Genomic DNA, 19,489 nt, shown 5'->3' with positions numbered 1-19,489 from the left:
ATTTCTGCAATAATAATGCTAAATAAACATAACAGTTTTCCATTATTATTCACTAAAAACTAAACTAATATTATCTCAGTTCTTTAGTTTGTAAATAAAAACAGTGACTCAGAGTGAGTTTCCTTATAAAATATAAATAGTAAAACAAAATAAAATCAGCTGCAAATCTGAAGTCCCACCAATCGAGCCGAAAAATAATTTTTTCGTTGGTCTCCAACAGTGCACTGCAGCACCACCATCCGTTCCACCAATTGGCTCATATCTGTCTATGACGTCACATTAGAAACATTGATATGATACGTGTGAATTGAAAAATGCAAATCTGACGTTTGTAGTTTGCAGGAATGTCTCTTTCCTACATTTTCTGAGATTTGTGCGTCCCCCCTAACACGATGAAGGTGAATTATGTTGAGGTGTTGGTGGAAAATCGTCAGAGACGAGGCAAATAAACCCTGGACTCATTTTCTTGTGTGTTTTTGATGAACTGACCCTTTAGTCAAAAATGTCATTGACAGATTTATCGATAAAGGAAATAATCTTTGTTGCACTGCAGCCTGTAAATACAGTATCTATACATCTTTTTAAAAGGCGTTTTTTTTTAATGTGACCTCATGATGACATCCCGCTGTTTTCCAAAACCACATGGGTCAGGCTAATGAACTCGTGTCACCAAAAACCCTTCCCCCTTCTCTTATGAGCTCTATGTATTCTTAGTTTCGACAGTTAATTCAGAACTGAACATCCACTAACTCTCTCCACCAGTGGACAAACAAAGGGGTCCTCTTCACTAATGGTCCCCGAGGCTTCACCACTATCTATTGATCTGCTGTCACCCAATTTCTCCGTGACTTATGCCCTGCTTAATTCCCATTACTGTGCACACTGAAGCCTTATCAGGGAGAACAATAGGCTTGTTGTCACTGAGGGCAAAAATATGAGGGGGCCTGTGACAGTGTGAGCATAAACTCATGACTCCGACTCCTCGAGCCCTCTCGGTGACCTCGATGCTCATGTGGGCCAGTTTGAAGCCTGGCGTCAGAATACTAAACTCAATCTGGACCGTTTGCAGATGAATCAGAAAATTGGATCTCGCTTGTTTCATAAAAACGAGCCCCCCCAAAATACAGAGGGCCGGCTCCTTAGCCATAAAACTGTCGCTGTGATATGTCTCCGGCAATGATGATTCTCAGCTCCTGCATGCCCCCTCTCCGGCTTCCCCACCCGCTCGCTGCTATCTCTTCCTTTCAATTATATGTTTCTCTGCTCTTTTAGACAAAGAGTAATAAAGCTATAAATCGTGTATCCGGCAGAAGGTATGGACATTGTGTCTCTGAACTGCTGTTGAAACTGCCATAAACCACCCACAAAGTCAAAGATAAGGATTTACAGTTATTTAACATCACGCTTGTCCCCTAAATCACGCTGATAAGAGAATTAAGTGATGGCTATAGGTTCTTTGTCCTCTAGCTATTGATTTTTTTAACAGAGAGGGCCACTGCAATGTTTTTATTGAGCATCCTATTTGCTTTAAGCTTCAGAGTGGAAATTGAGCTATTTGGATTGTTTTATTGAGCTACAGATTCAGCACTCCAAATTAATTTATCTGATAAGGGAGCTGTCTGTTTGTTTAATTTCACAGTGGAAATGCTTTCAAATTTAAAGTTGCAAAACATGACAGAGATGTTGTTATTAGGAATCTGCAGTGTTGGGGTCCAAATGTTTGCCGAGTGGAGGTAAATGAGCTCCTTGAAAGGCTATTGCTGCAATAGTTTTACATAGTTGAGGGCAATTTGATCTTTATGCCAATTGTTTGCTGGCATCGTGCTCCTCTATATTACGCTCACAATCAGTGAGTACGCTGAATGTATACAGTCTAAATAGGAATGATTGTTCTGTCTTGGCCTCTCCTGACAAAACACATGACTTAATTTATTGGAAGACATCCATCTGTAATAGTAATTGGTATTAATAGCAACACAGAAAATAATCTCCTTGTTGAAGCTGATAACAGAGCCTTCTTGTTGTTTCATTTCCATTCACACAGTGGAAATCTTCTCAAATGTAGAGGGCTAAAACATGACGGAGATGTTGCTATAAAAACGTGTGGTATCGGAGTCCAAATGTTTGCAAAGCCGAGGTAAACGAGCTCCTTGAAAGGCCATTGCAGCAATTGTTTTATATAGTTGAGGACAATTTGATCTTTATGCCAATTGTTTGCTGGTGTTGTGCAGTCGTAATGCACATTACAGTCACAAGAAGTGAATGTATCCCATCTAAATGGGAATGATTGTTCTGTCTTGGCCTCTCTGGACAAAACACATGACTTACAGGAAGACATCCATCTATAATAGTAATTAGTATTAATATCAAATACAGCAAATATTCTTCTTGTTAAAGCCGCCATTGTCTCGCCAACCCTGGACTATATATGTCCCTCTTAGCACATAATGTCCCAGTTTGAACAAAGACGTGTTTAGCTTAGCGGAAGTTAGTCACTCATTTCAGCATGAAAACACTTATGTCAGTGCCTCGGAGACGGCGAAGTTGCAGCCGCTCACATTTAATGATTCAATTGCTGTTTAGCTTCAAGTTCACGACCCCGCAGCTATGATGAATGTCAAGCGCAACAATGTCCCGCTAACTAGACATGCCACTGCCAGCCAATCATTTTGTTATTGACTGGGAAAGCACAAGGCGCTGTAATGTGACTCTAAATGCTACGTTACGGTGGATCTATCTGGGTAACCATGTGGGCCGGTTATTCAGTCTGATGCAGTCTTGTTCATTCGGCTCAGAGCACCACCGCCAGTTTCTACTCCTGATCACCCAACAGGCGTTGGGTGTGTCAATTATGTCATTAATTGTGGAAATATCAAGTCGGAGGGGCAGCTATTCGTTTTGAAAATGACTATAGTTCTGTAGATTTTGAACAGCTTTTCTAATCTCAAGTGATTCCTATCCTTCTTTGTCTAATGTACCTCCATCGTAGCTCTGTAAGATGAGCTCAAATAGCCCCTCACTGATACCAGTCATCCTGATGGACCCCAGTCGTCAATGTTAATTATATAAAACTGGATATTGTTAAACTAAGGGTAGGAAATTTGGACAAAATCTTCTTTTGTGGAATATTCAGCCATTCCAAAGTTGCCAAATACTTCTGCTATTGCAGTGATTTTGGCATAAGATTCAGACACCAATGGCCACCTTTTGCATCCCTATGATACGCTACTGAACGGCATCAGCTGATGGGTAAAAAAAGCATTGCCAAAATCTCAAATGGACACAATTTCCATCATTATCATTTACTTTATTATAGCCCAACCCTATAAAACACTATTTTTTTTTTATAAAAGACATGTTGATCCTGAAATTGGCAATACTGAAGTTTGGCCTCCCTTTTTTCTTTTTTTTTTTTATCCAGTTTGTTTTGTACTGTTCAGCAATTTATCCATCAGTTATCCATTTATTTTGACTTCTCTGCCCACTCGCTAACTAGTTTTCACGGTTTCACATACTCTAAATCTCAACCTGCAGTGTTAATGTGACACAAGGCAGGAAAAGTAAACACAACCTGTTTGTGTGTTTATATTCCTGCTGAACATGGATTTTAATATCCGCATACCTGAATATTTGGCATCCCGCTGCTTTTAGAAACACATGGGTCAGCCAAATGAACTGGTGTCTCCAGCCACTTTTCCTCTCTCTGTTATGAGCTCAATATATTCTTAGTGTGGACTGTTAATTATTTTAATTATGTCCCAGTCAGGGAAACAACGTGCAATAAAAGATTAACTTACCAATACTTAAATTCAGACACCGCCACATTCGTCCAATTTGTCTGTCATTAAACTACATTACAATATATTCATCACTAAGATCTCACCCTCCAACAGCCGTTCACTTGTTTTAGAAATGACATTGTTCAAACAGTATTTGTTGAAAGCTGTTAATTCTGTCTGGTTGTCATCTCCTTTAGCGTGGCCTTGGATTGATGTGATGACAGCAATTAATGAATTTAATCCTGTGTATTAAAATAGCCCAGTTTGTGTCACCTCATGATCAACATATCATTCATATAAGAATAGAGTGATGACATCAAGGCCTAAATTGGTGGTGAGAGTGTCATAGTGCTGTTTGATAAATGAAAATGTGAGACTAAATGTGAAACTAGGTGTCAGTGCTGCAGTTCAAATCAGTATATCCGCATTAATAAAAATACATTGGCGATTGTGAAATCTGCCACAACATGGAAACTTTGAAAATCAGGCACAAGGTCGTCAAATTATTGCTGTGCAGACCAACTCTTGACACAAGTAAAACAAAAACTTCAATGACTTGTTTTATTATTTTTTGATTTCAATTTGCTTCGGATCATTAAATGATTATATTGTTTCACAGAATTCAAAAAATTGTGTTGAATTTTGTGAAATGATGTCTGTTCTGATCATATCATTAATCAACAGTAATATTCAAGATATAATATTTAAAAATTCTGCATTATAATGTCTAAAAAAAACACTGGACCCATGTCATATGTTTTGTGAAGATTACTAAAATTATACTAAATGTTTCCAACAATGTTCAAACCCAGAGAATAATTATTTTACACAAGAAACTGTGCGCTTCATATGGTCATCTGTCAGTAGCGTCGTATCCCCTTTACGCCCTCTGGGCTTTTTTTTCTGCCACACAGCACATTGTTTTTAAATGCTTGCCATTTTGCAACACAGTAATCCAGTATAGAACTTATTTATTGATATATTTATTTCTTAAGTTAAAACATCAACATATAGAAATGTGTGTATATTAGAAGTCAATGAAAAAATCTATAAAAATAGGATAAATAGATACGAATAATATATATTTTTCGGAATATATAGTCATTATACAATTTTAAATCATTCAAAATGACGAATTTCTCAAACCTTCATAGGGGCTCCACAAATAATATATATCAATACTGATCTTTGTATGTGTGTTTTTGTTTGTGTTTATACGTAAGGTAAAGTTGTTGTGTATGACTGTTGTGACAAAAAATAACAGCGCTGGGCTAGCCCACAGTTAAATTTGAGAAAACATTAGCTACGGTAGCTTTTTGGGTTGTTGACTTCTGTAATGGTTAGTTGGCAAGTTAGTTTTATTGGCTAATATTACTTAACGGCATTAGAATGAAATGACATGATGCAAATAATGGTGACTAAACATTACTAAAACAAAACTTATATACGTTGTCTTGCCAGTAAATATGATATCTATAACATCCGACAGATTTAAGTTTGCAATGTTGGTTGTTAAACAGTGAAGACGCTACTTCACAATGTCATTTGAGTCTGTCTTTTTAAAAGTATTTTTGACTGAGAGACCCCTAGCGGCGGAAATGACATATGGCACATTTAAAGGAAGAGCGTGTGGTATTAAAATAATACTGACCAATTCCAGCGCTGACCCACCCTGCTCTGTGATGGGAGGTATTTATGATGCTGGGTGGGACTGCGTCACTCCGTCATGCTGCTGCCATATATCAATCCCAGAAAAAGCTAAAGGGCCACTTCTCTATGTATAGCTGGACTGCTGGGTTTTTTTTGGCGTAGTGTCGTTCCATTTAGTACACAGACCTCCCAGCTGGTCAGTCTTTGTTTAGTGCCTTCTGGAGAGGGGTTAAGCAGGTGGTGAGGTGGTAACAACACTCCCAGTAATCCTACTTTTTTAATTAAAAAATGCTTTCTATTAAAAGCAATTAGGGCTGTAACTAACAATTACTTTCACTGTTGATTATTATAATCATTATTTACTTGATTAAAAAATGAATCATTTTGTCAATAAAATGTCAGAAAATAGCAAAGAGCCCAAGGTTACATCTTCACATGCTATGTTTTATCCAAACATCAGTCCAAAAATCCAAAGCCATTCAGTTTATATGTTGTTTATGTACAATACAGAAATGCAACAAATTCTGACATTTACGAAGCAAATGAAACCAGCAAATGTTTGGCTTTTTTTTGCTTCAAAGATGACTAAAACAGTCTTTGTTGACATTTTCTCTTTTTATTTGTTTTCACTTACCAGCCACAGTCACACAGTCATCATTAGTGAGGTACGTTTACAGAGTGAACCATCATTTTGTTCTTTTACAATGTAGAAAAAACCCTGAAACAAACAAACATAGAACATGGGGTGTTTTGCATTTGAGATAAATGAAAATAAAATTAAAGATAAAAAAATACATATATACTCCGTGATCAGAAGAGTTGCCAATTAATTTGACAACGTGTAAACCTACAGAGCAATATTTTTATAAGTGGGCGCTTGCTCGGCAGTTTAATTTATTTTCATGTGTAAACATAAAATATTTCCTGGTAGGTTTTTTTTTTTTAAATGCAAACGCTGACTCACAATTTTTTAAAATACACAGTACAGATCAGCACTCAGAATCAACCGCACAAAAATTACAAGTGTGTACAAATAAAGTCGATTCGACAAAAATTTTACATAAGCCAAAAAATTAAGTTTAAAATTAAATGATCATTTAAAAAATACAAATTGCGGCCCCAGTCTTGCCTAACCTTGATGATATGCAGCTTAAATCCATCAGTGATCTTGAAAAGGGTTAACTGACCAAGAGCAATTTATCTGCCTATTACCAGCTGGCCAAGCATGTTAAAGGTTTCCTGGAGATCTTTTTAAAATTGTTTTAAACACTCTGCTGTTCAGGGGTGACCACATCTCAGACCTCCACAAAATGCCCTTTTGAGATGACCATGGCCACTGGTGGTTCTCTGCCTCATTAGTGAACTGTGGGAACAAAAGACTCAGAGCGGACGAGTCCAAACCCACATAAATACAGCGGAGGGGGAATTATGCTCAAATGTAAAACTCCCAAACAAACGAGATTGGAAAACTCTCCGGGGCGTCTTCTAAACTTTTGCCGCCGTCATCAATCAAGAATATTGCCATGCAGAGTCCATACAGGACTTGGACAAACTGCTTCTTTAAGCATTTCTCCGGGAGGCATAAAAGTGTATTTATGGTCACCACGGGCAGGTATAGAGGAAGATTGGCAAACATGAAAATCAAGTCGTCTCCAGGGTGCCATCTAGCCGCGCTCGGCTGTGTTAAATCATAGATGGAAAGAACAACAGTCTGGTGGCACAACGGTCCAGCCTGACAAAGCACTGCCTTGGGCCTGCAGTTTACATTCTCTCTACAGCCCCGTTATTGGAGTCAATGTTTTGTCTTCATACCTGTTTTCAGCTCCGTAATGAACTTCATCTGTCTTATTCTGTACATCAGTGACATGTTCCAGTTTAATGTAACCTACAGTTTAGCGTATATTACCCAATGCCAAGATTTAAGGCTGCAGAAGATCCTGTTTCTGCACTTAGCTGATGTGGGATTGATTTCCTTTACGAATATATGAATCACTGAGGTCATTACCGAGCCAGACTCTTTCATTAAATTGAGCTATATCTCCTGCGTCAAACCACGGCCTTCAGAGAGCCCTCCACCAGGAATATACTGTACCTCCATGGGGTGAAACCACTTTGAAAACAGCAACATGTAAAGTATAGCTTAATTTATCCCACAAATGCAGAACATTGATCCTCTGTGGAGAAAATAGGTGGCAAAGTACTCTTGTAGGCTTTAATAATTCAGATTCATCTGGAGGGATTGTAAATATACTGATAAGTGAATCTGGTTGATGAATGTAGAAGCAAAATCTTGTAGTTATTTGAATGAATAATATCAAGAGATGTAGAAAATTACAAATACGATGAACCTGTGTACTCATATAAATGCCAGTGTACATTAATGCTCTCCCAAACCTCTTTTAATTGGGAGACTTATAACAGATCACTGCAAGTCGCTCTCGCTAGAATATATCCCCCACACGCACACGGGCAGTATTGACTTTTCAAATAAAAAGACATTAATGTAGATAACGGCCATTTTGAATCCTCATTAGTCACCGGTAATCTAGAAACATGGGCGATATATTAAGAGTGGTGTTCGCGGCTAGTCATTAAAGGAGAAATAAAAGACAAAATAAATCCAATCTTGGAACGCCTGCGATTAATCATGTTGGCCACCACTGGCTGCCTGGCTGCTTAACAGTTTTATTGAGTCATTTATGCTGGTTTCCCTGATAATCCATTTATTCTGAATAATGCCTCCCTTCATGCTCAAAGTGCTGTGTTCAGGTGATACCGCTATAAACTGTATTTTTTTATTTTCTTTTTTAAGTCCCTTTCCCCCCCTTGACAAACATATATTACAACAATTACATGTAATGGCTGACAGAAGAAAAGCAACAATTGCACATTATTCAGGGAAGCTTTTAATGAAAGTGTTAATTAAGTATATTTTCAATTATTCCTTAAGGGGATCAAAACCAAGATAGTATCATGAATAATTTACTGCAGAGGATGTAACTAGAACTATTTTAATGTAATTTTCACAGCAGAGAGCGGAGAATTACTAAACAAGAGTAGCAACATATGCCGAAAGGTTCGCTGGCGTCCCTGAAATATCACGCAGGGCTGTGCCGTGATGTGAGACAATGGAGTGATAAGCGATGATTAAGATGTTCCAGTGTACAACACAAGGGAGGATTACATGCAGTTGCTGTGGAGCGTCATCTTTCTGTCCAGACTCCTGAAGTGTCTCAGACAGCTGTGCATCTGCACCTCTGGAGGCTGACAGTAATCTTAAAATACAAACTGAACGCCAAGGCCCAAAGTCACCTCGCTAGGCCCCAATCGACCCCGAACCATCATCTTCATCTGCAGTGAGAGGCTCGCATTTTGTGGCCAGATGCACAGGTTTACACAGGAAAACTATTCCGACAGATTTTAAAGGCGACATCTTTACACTGAAAACTGGCCGTAATGAACTAAATCATAGAATCGTCCAAATGTCCCCAGATTTCACCATAATACACAAAAAAAAGAGAATGTTCAGTTCACCCCAAAATACAAAGTATTTATATTTAATATTAGTTTAGCATGTTTTAGTGTGATTTTTTGAGTGTTGGAGATATAGGCCGTAGAGATCTGTCTGTTTTCTCTTAAAAAAAAACACAACAGCAATGTCTCTTTCCAAATAATCATCATCCACTTACTCAAGATAATCCATAGACCTTGATGTGAGAAGTTTCATGTAGGAACTATTTTTTTTTTTTACCAAACTACACCTGCCAACTGTATCATGTTTCAAAAAAACAAAGATTTAAGCTGTGTTTGTACCCAGGTATGCATAAAAAGTATACATAAGAGTTACAGGTAAGGTAAGAACTCAGTGCAGTAGTTAAGGAGAATATGCCAACAAGGGCTTTGCGATATGGAGAAAATACATTTTCACAGTATTTTTTGACCAAATACCATCAATACTGTGACAGTATTGTAAGTTAGAGACTTTTCATTTTGACACAGAATATACACACGCAATGAAATTTGTGATAAATAATTATCAGTAATGTGGATGTAATGATTAAATAGGTAAAGACAAACAATCAAACAGTTAAAACTGTCTGATGTGTTCAGTAAAATTACATAATTTAACAGTAACACAGCCTTCAAAACCAGGAATAACAACAGTTACAATATTATAATATCCAAATTCTAAGACAATATGTATTCTCATACAATTATCAACATATTATTGATTGGTTTATTTAGTATTTTTATTTAGTCTCATTATTGACATATTACTGATTTATTGCCCAGCCCTAATGGCAAAAAATAGTTAAAATGTATTATCTAAGATGGTTGAATCCTTGAAAATAAATATATCAGCATTTAAAACTTATGACATGCTTCAACATTCCCTAAATGTCATTAAAATCTGTTCCCTAGTTTTGGAGATATCCTGCTATATCACAAAAAAACAACAACAACAACAGGGCCAAAAACTAGAAGGGTAAAGAATGGCAATCACGAGGATTACCCCTTTAAGCATTCCTAATTTTTAAAAAATCCACAGCTGCTACTTTTCCAGCCAAACGTGACTGCTCTGTTTCCGTTCACCATTAGTAGATATGCAGTCGTATATTTAGTAATGAGGATTTTGAGTGTTCTCAGCAGCGTCTCTGGAGACTTTCTCACAAGGTCTTGACTAAATGTCCGAAACCTATCAAGTGTCCCACGCAGCACAAACCCTAGCACCTGACGACATGGCTCTGCAGGGAGTTTCTGCTGTCACAATAAATCAGGAACAGACAGGATACAGTATAATCATGTGGGTGTCCTGTTTCACTCAGCCTCTGCCGAATGCTTCAGCAGAATCTACGCTGCACGTGGTGGCTCACAAATGCATACGTCGCCGTACCCGCAGAGCTTGATGGTTGACTTGAGAGGAATAATCCATGGGAGATAACATACAAAGAGCCGTTGATGGTTTATGTTGCAAGTCTCGTACTGTACACAATGATGTACTGTACTGCCAGTAGCGCCCTTTATTCTTAAACCTCCCTCGCTTTGATAGAAGAGAGAATAAATGGGATGCCTTTGAGGGAAAATAAGCCTGGAGGGTCTGTTTTATATCTTAACATGTAGCTCATACCTTAGAACTGAGGCGTTAAAAGACTTTTGACGATGTTTGAAAACAAAGTGTTCCACTCTGTAACCATATGAAGCCTATACTTCAAAACCAAAGTAAATTGAGATGCCTGAACTATCAGAGCGGGGGCCCGTGCTGTGCTTATATCTGAGCTCCCTTCGCTTCATAAAGATGAATCATAACGTCTAATTCTCACAAATTACCCAAACATTATGTAGTTCTCTCATTTCCAACGCTGTTTAATCTGTGTCTGGAGTATTCGCTGTCACTTCATGTTGCAAACACTCCTTTCACTCTGGCAGTTCATTGTCTTTTGATGGGCCATAAAAGGCTCGGCTTGATGGATGATAACTCGGGGCGTCTCTCTTTGTTGTGGGATGTGACGACTGAGTGCATGTGAGATGTGAGGAGAAGACGCGGTGTGAATGGGAGATGTCATCGATGTCTTGCGCTGACATCGAGGCCTTAAGCACGAGCTTTGATCTCTGTGAATGATTGCAAAGCAAACACAAATAAAAGATTCCAGCGTGTTACAGTTTCCAGTGAGAAAGTTGAACTGTTTTTCGAACATTTTCCAAGAGGTCTCTCCTTGATTGGCATTTCTAGAGGTAGACATGCAACCCCGATTCCAAAAAAGTTGTGACGCTGTATAAAACGTAAATAAAAACAGAATTTATGTTTTTAACATACAGTGAGGGGAATAAGTATTCAACACACACATGTTTTTCATTACACATATTTGCTATGCAGCCATTCATGAGAGATTTAGACCAGACATTGGTATTAAAGGTCCAGTGTGTAGGATTTAGGGGATACATTGGCAGATATGGAATATAATAAAATATGAGAATGTTTTTCTTGTGTATAATTACCTGAAAAAAAGATTTGTTGTGTTTTCGTCACCTTAGATTGAGCTGGTCGTATCTACATAGGGAGCAGGTCCTCGTCCACAGAGTTTGCCATGTTGCACTGCCATGTTGCTACAGAAGTCCAGATCAGACAAACCAAACACCGGCTCAAGATTGAGCCGTTTGCGTTTTCGTCTGCCTCCGCTCCTCCACGATGAAAGCAGCAGAAAAATATTTTTTTCTCAGCCCGTTCTCATCCTGGGCTTGTCAGATACCGCTGCTTGGTCAGTGATTTCTGCGTCTGTTGCATAAGGAAATAAATGCAAATACAAGTTGTTGTAAGTTTATTTTGAAAAAGACTATATGCATCTAACAAGCAGAAACTGCACATACATTGAACACGTAAATGTATTTAATGCTTGGAGGAACGTGTCTTTGCAGTGCCAGCTTCAAGACGCTTCCTGTATGAAAAAAATAATTTGTCAAAGTGTTCAGATGGGATTTTGGCCCATTCTTCCACCTAGACAGTTTTTAAATCTTGAATGAGAAATTTTACTTTAAAAACTTAAACAACTAGTGTCCTCATTTCCTAAACGCTTACTGAGTGTATTAAAAGAAAAGGTGATGTAACACTGAAGTAAACACACCCTTGTCCGAACTTTTTTGTAACATGTTGCAGGCATCAAATTCAGAATGAGTGTATATATAGAAAAACAAAACAATATAAAACATCTTGTTTTTGTAAATGTATTCAACTGAATATATGTCAAAGGATTTGCAAACCATTGCATTCTGTTGTTATTATCGTTTGACACAGCGTCCCAGCTTTTTTGGAATCGGGTTTGTACCTGCTGATATCAGGCCTGTATTGATTTAGAGGCTAACAAATTGGAAAAGGTGTTTCTAGGAACGTAAAGCATGCGCCATCTTTTACCTGTATGTAAAACGTGATTTATCAATAGAGCGGACAGCTCATGTCATTGCCTTCTGATCTGGCCCAATAAATATTGAGAGCTCTATAGGCCCTGGACTCCCTGCTGACCCCACAACATCTGCTCAGGCACTTACTGCTTAATGTATTAGCTGTGAGAACAGGGCAGGTGTTTTCAGCCGGAGCCAGAGAACATGGAAAACAGATTGTGCCTCCGGTTCATGCAATTGAATTAAAATGAGTCACCACCAGCTTTTCTCATAAAATAACATCACAAATAATGTTATGGCATGAAGGACAGGTGGGAATATTTCATAGGTCTGCTTGATGGTGGCAAAAAAAATCTGAAAAATATAATTGATTGCAGATCACATAAGGAATCTGTTGTGAAATTCCTGGGATAAATATATATAAATCACTGCTATTAAAAACAAAGGCTTACTTAGTTTGCACCGTAAATTGCTTTCCAGTATATTGTAGCCATTTGTTGTTGTAGTGTGGCTCTCCATGTCAGCATGAGGCTCTTTGTTATTTCACTTTGATGTTTACTTAGCCAGCTGAACATAATGTGCTTCATGGCCTTTACATTATAGATTACAAAAGGAATCCTTTAGAGGTCTAATCATGCTGGTAGTTAGGATCATGAGCAAACATTTACCAGCTATAAGCTCTACCTATTAGGAATTAAATATATTTAAAAACTTACTCATTAAGAGAATCCTCAGGAGGCAATGAAAGACTTTGACCAAACTGATTACAAAGCACTTGATAAATTTGTGCTATTATGTGAGATATGCAGATTACTGTATTAGTACTGAGCATGGGGATAGTTTTGTCCCCTTGTGAAAAGAACTTGTGATCTTAAAAAAATCAGTAATAATGTTTTATGATACAGTTAAAAGTTTAAAATTAGCCATATTGCATAATTTGTTTTAAACCTGAAAGGGCCAGTTCACCCAAATTATAAAGAACACTACCATCTCCTCACTAGTCATATCTACAAGGGGTTGAACAATATGCTCATCTCCTCATTTGATACAATGAGGATACTTGGACACCAGTTCATTATGTATCATGAGTTTAAAGAATTGTGACTTTACAAGTATTGTCATTTCATATCAAGATTTGTTGCTTCTTACTCTTTAACCACTGGACTCATGGGAAAAGACTGAAACATACACTTCCCTGTCTGTGCAGTGGTTTCCCATAAATTGATTTATTTGTGGTGACCACCACAATATCAACACTGACCACCACTTATTGATTTCTGTTATTTATTTATTTTTTTCCTTAAAATGGGTAAAATCTTATATAATTGCAGAGCTGCTCACAGCGCATTGATTCGCTCAGCCCCCCCTTGACCCGTTCTTCTCTCCCTATTTGTTTATTAGGCTACAAATGAGACATGAATTGCGATACCATACCATACCATACCATACCATACCATACCATACCATACCATACCATATCATGCCATACCATACCATACCATACCATACCATACCATATCATGCCATACCATACCATACCATACCATACAATACAATACAACTTCATCGTCCATGTAATGGCAGCAACAGAAAGTTTGCTGAGAGTTAGCCCTGGGCTAGCTGAATTTGAGTTGCTATTCAAGCTGCTGAAGATGTGTGTCCTCAGACTCTCTGCCATTTTCTGCTTTCCCATGACAGCTTTTGTTTTTTCCTTAAACACATATAACATTTCCTTTTCATTGACTAAAAGTGGTCAAATCTTTCCACCTCAGCATTCAAATTATATTGATTCAAAAATCATTAAAAATATTATTGAACAGTATTAAAAGGGACTAATTCTTTTTCAAAACGTAGTCCCAGTTAGTTTACACTATATGTAATGTGGGTGAACTGACCCTTTAAATAAAAAGCACACTGTGATTTAAAAAACATGAAACACAAAATGAAACCTTACAGGACTAAAGATAAATCTAGGATAAGTCTGGTGATTTTCCACATTTTAACTTATTGTCAACAAATCCCATGAAAAGACCCAAAGTATTTCCTGTGTAGCCACAGCCTGATATACGTAGCATATTCCCCTGTGCTATAAAGTACTACAGACAGGCTGACTGAGAGTGAGAAATGGGCATTTTGTTTTGGACTTTTCATGGGATTTGCCGACAATAACTTAAATACAGAATAAAGCCGTCTTCATCCTTTAAGTTATTTTAATGAAATGTCTCGCTACACCTCATCAAATTCACTTGGAGCACACACTTAATTTCAATAAAAGTTGGGGTAGGGTTTGGGAATGGGCCAAGTAAAAAGTAATTTGCTTTTGGTGCAGATCCAGGAATTTTTGGAAGTAATAGTGAGATAGGGCACCTTTGAACATTTGCACCAACTCACGTACTTTACTCTAGACTACATCATTTATTGTCTGTGCCAAGGAGGTTATGATTTTGGTTTAGTTTATGTGTTTGTTGGTTTGTTTTTCAGCAGGAGTACGGGAAAATCTACTGGCCCCATTTTTATAAAACTTGGTGGAAGGGTGTAGCATGGGTCAAGGAAGAATGCATTAAATTTTGGAGCGGATCTGAATCACAAGGCGGATACATAAATTATTTTTCCTTTTCGCTAACACTGCCTTGGTGGAGGTCTGCATTCTTCAAGTGCCCTTCTAGTTTGAATTATACAATCTGGCACATGTATCCCACTGTTGTCTATCACTATGATTTTTTTATCCAGATCTGAATCTTCATGCAATTAAAAACAAACATTTCTCATTAAAATAAAAAATAAATTAATCATTTTTGGAGCCTTTTGGGAGGAATCTGCTCTCTGAGGGCTTTGTAGTTGAAGATTGGAGTTCAGATATCATCTTGGCAAAGAGAGATCGTGAAGTTTGCACTTGCTTCACCTGTGTGGGAGTAACACAGACTGAAACCACATTTCAGGTCTGCTGTCAGTTGAAAATGACTAATGTGCTGCAGACCATAGCCTCAGGATAAAGTCATATCTGAGGCAGTATTTGAAGGATATCAAAAAGCCCAGATACCTCAAATTGACCCCTGTCATTTCCTTCAACAACGTATGTACTTTTTTTTTTAACTCCTTTGTGTCTTCTCTCCCATATGAGCTCAGCTTTATGTTATACACAGCGATCCGCAGCCATCTGGTTTTCATTTCCTGTGAGCTTCAAGATGGTAGGAGAGTTTAAAAAAAGGAGCCTCGTTTGAACTGGGGGCTAATGTAGTCAGGATGGAATCTGTCACTCAGTCTATTGCATGTTGATGACTAAGGGCAGTTTCAGCTGTACGCCGTCCATGATTTATGGACACCAAGTGAACTCTTGTAAGCAAAAGCCAACTCGGAGTTCAGAGCAGCAACCGGGCCCTTTTTTGGCCGCCGCTCGCCTGCGTTTTCTTTCCATTCATGCCAAAGTATTTCGCACGGCAATTAGCTCCGTCCTCATTTGGGTCTGCAGTCCCACAGGGTTAGCGAAGCCATTTATCATCCTCAGGGCTTGGAACTCCGCGGCTCCGTCTCAGGTAGTTTTTTTGTAAACAGTCATTGGCCCTGGCTCTTTCCATTTCACCAAATGAGAGGGAGATACAGTAGTTTTGAGGCTCTGCCATCCATCCATCTGTCGGATGCTTTGCTTTTTCTCTACAGGTGTGAAGGCGAAAGGGAAATGTCATTTCACATGGCTCATTTGTCATATGGTAACTACATAGTTAGAGTGAATAGAGTGATGACAACACGGCCCCTCGCTTTTTTCAGAGGTCTGGATTTGGATTGTGGAGGGGAGGCAAGACTAAAGAGTATTTTGTACGTGGCTAATGAGGAGTGCGCTAAAAAGAAAAAGGACTGGAGCAGTTTTTTTCGAACATTAATGATATTAAGTCTTTTAGTGGGAAGAATTTATAGAGCTTTTTAATAGCAGACTTGAGATTTAGCGCATATTTACACAGATACAGATGTACGATATGTAACCTCGTTAGGCACACATTAAAAAAAAGTCTTCATGTTTTATGCTGATCTATGCCTTATATTGAAACTTAACTGTTAGCTCTGCTACAAGTATTTATATAGCTCCCAAATGCCTGTGGGGCGTCATTAAAACACATATTTGAGCAGGCAGAGCCATAAACATATGCTGGATGCATTTTTGTGTTCTTAGCCGAAACATCTTCAGAGGCAGCCAGGAAAATAATTGAACCACAGTGTGTGCATTTTTCTCTTTTCGCATCTGTCCTTGGAGAGTCGTTACTTTACAAAGAGCTCGCCAACTGATTCCAAATCCATCATTTGTTGAACCGATATATTGCGGTCTCTGTCGCTACTGTGTCTATATCAATCAGAATTAAGGAATTAGATTAAGCTCTTTGGTTTTCTCCTCTTTAAGTGGAGTCTCACTGCAGTGCAGGCCCAGGGGTTATGGGGAGTATCAGAGGGGACTAATTGTCAAGGTTATGTCTCAGCGGATGATTGATGTGAGGCCAGGCTGTTTTTGTCAGCCTGTCAGGTGGCTGGAATGTTTAATGTTCTCATTATTGGTTGCTCTGTTGTGTATATTTCTCTGTCAGCGCCGCTGAGCCATCTGAACTGCCAGAGCACTTCAAAGGCCTGCAGGTCATCCGTCTTCCTCCTGACGCCCTGAATGTTCAGCCTCAGCTGAGTGCTGGTGATTTGTTATGACTTGAGAGCCAGCTGACAGACAGGTCTCCTATAAAAAAACATGCACCCATTTCCCTTTTGTCGTGCAGTGAAAGCATCGCTGCTCCTGTAATGGGGAGGGGGGCGACTGTCACAGGAGGCTGGCACCTGACAGTTGTGTCATCTCACTAATTTGCAGACAGGATGACTTGAAGTATTTTGTCTTTGCTTCAGTGTGGATTTTAGTTCTGGTGTCACAGATTCTCACAGGTCACCATCTGTTGGGGAGCGCCACGGGGAACAAAGCTGAAGGGGAATCACTATATTAAGGCACATTTTCATATTCATCATTAGTCCAGAGCTCGGTATACACCATGTGATGGCAGAGAGCATCATGGGAAGAATGCTGATGGCTGTAAAGCCAGTCATGCAATGAGAAGTGAGAGGTGAGACGCTAAAGACAAGTGGAGGGAAAACAGAATCCAAATCTCAATTCTTTTCCCAGGCCCGTTACAAGATTGATTGTTTTCTGCTGATCTAATTTTGGATCATACAAAAACAGTCCATTTGTCTTAAAGAAAAATGATGTGCCACATGGTGCAGATGGAATTTTCTCTTTTTTTGAAAGCTGAGAGAGATTAAAGAGAAACTCTGCTCCTCAGCCCTAATCACGAGCTGTAGATTACTCTGTCGATTTAACCAGATGGCAGGCTCGATTCTGCAGGCCCTCCTGTATATTAATGAACAGCAGTCTGTTATATTTGACTTAGGTAAGTGAAATGTCCATCACCTGTAATGGTCTGCCAGCTGGCATTATGCATTTTGCACCACTTTGGGTCCACATGGCATTTTTCATTTGCAACGTTATTGAAAGAACATTTTTGTTCGGTGCTATTTTCCATCATTGTCACTGTTCTGGTAAATATTTTTTCTCACCAGGAAGAAAAGTCCAAGTTGTGTCCACAGCTAATTTCCTCTCATAGGTCAAGGCAATAATTCTGGCACTAAAACTGTCGCGTTGGGCGAGGCACACAAGTTCGATAGTAACTTGATTAAGTTAGCCTGTCGACATGACTGCAAACACGGCAATACAGTATGTTAACAAACCTAATAATGGGGAGGGTGAGATAAAGTGGAGGGGATGGCTGCACAATTTCTGGCCTCTGGTGTGTCTGGTGCAACGAGCCGCTGACCTTAAAGAAGAGCTTATGTGGCTTTGGCTTGTTGTTAGTTAGAGCACAGCATAATGTTTTCTTTGTCTTCTTCCTCTGCTGGCTCTACAAAAGAATTTTATTTGTTTATTACTTTATTAGATATTCTTCCTGGCTGCCTGCTCAGTGCATTAAAAGGACCAGTGTGTAGGATTTTGGGGGATGTATTGGCAGAAATAGAACATTAAAAAATAAGTATGTTTTCTTCAGTGTATAGTCTCCTGAAATAAGAATCATTGTTTTCATTACCTCAGAATTAGCCATTTATATAGGGAGCAGTGCTTTTTCCTGCCATGTTGCACCCAAGCGACAACCTCCCGGGCTGAAAAATGAAGCCAAAATTAAATTCCAAAACTGCAGTTCCTCTAATGACCACTTGAGGCTGGCTCCAGAAGCCAGTCAATCCACACACATGTTAAAATGCCCAATTTCACAGCAGAAATAAACATGTTCGTGGCTCAACCCATCATTTATGCAGTCTGTGGTTGCACCGCCATGTATTTTTGCATTTTTCCATTTTTGCATTTTTTTTTTGCCTTAGCCACCATAGTTAGCAGCCCTTTCGCGACAAGCAGCTTTTGAAAAACACTTGTTTTAAAAATGTGAAACTGCTGGGTTGTGGGTCTGTTTGTTTTGTAGAGAAAGAGACCTCTTCAGATGATTCGACTCACGGGAAAAACTACTGGAATGTCTGGATCTTAAATTATTAGCAAAAAATAGGCGATCACACATTAGCAGCTGCTAGGCTAGTGGTGCTTCTCCGACATGCCAAATACCAGTGGAGAAACGCTGATTTGTAATGTGAAACTGTTTTTTTTCTTCTGGTTTAAATCACTGGATCCATTTGTTTTGGAGAGGAAGAGAAATGTGCAGAAAGTTTGACTCATGGTAAAAAAACTCTGCGTCCCATCTGCAACAAGCCTAACAGTGTCCGAGAAACACTGATTTGTAATGTGAAAATGCTTTATTTGGTGTTTTTACTGGCTTAAATCACCTGATCTGTTTGTTTTGGAGAGGCAGAGACCTCTGTGGATAATTTAGCTTCCTGTAAAAACACTCTCAACGATGAACTCCAAAGAAATTCTAACTGGGAGAAGTTTCAGCTGGTTGCAATCTGAAGTCCTCACCACTGGATGCCACTAAATCACCCTACAATCATCCACGCTGTTCCTTTAAGTCTAGTTTTCTAAAGAAACTGATTATCTTTGTCTCAAAGTGTCAGTCTGACAGGACTGCAGAAAACTTAAAGAGGCAATGAACACATGTTTGCCAGCCCAAGCATCCAGAAACTCCCTCCATGAATATGCCAAGCCT

General features: G+C 38.8%; 1 long non-coding RNA gene across 3 annotated transcripts in view; it reads left to right on the top strand.

Moving 5' to 3' along the window:
- Positions 1-19,489, top strand: part of LOC148186320 (uncharacterized) — a 174,257-nt gene that overhangs the window by 13,649 nt on the left and 141,119 nt on the right. The gene's annotated exons all lie outside the window — the stretch shown is intronic.

Source organism: Plectropomus leopardus, chromosome 19, assembly GCF_026936395.1.
Source record: "Plectropomus leopardus strain MGB_pleo_1.0 chromosome 19, ASM2693639v1, whole genome shotgun sequence".
Classification (NCBI taxonomy): domain Eukaryota; kingdom Metazoa; phylum Chordata; class Actinopteri; order Perciformes; family Serranidae; genus Plectropomus; species Plectropomus leopardus.
The sequence above is the reverse complement of the archived record's forward strand: the minus strand, read 5'-3'. Positions and strand labels throughout refer to the sequence as shown.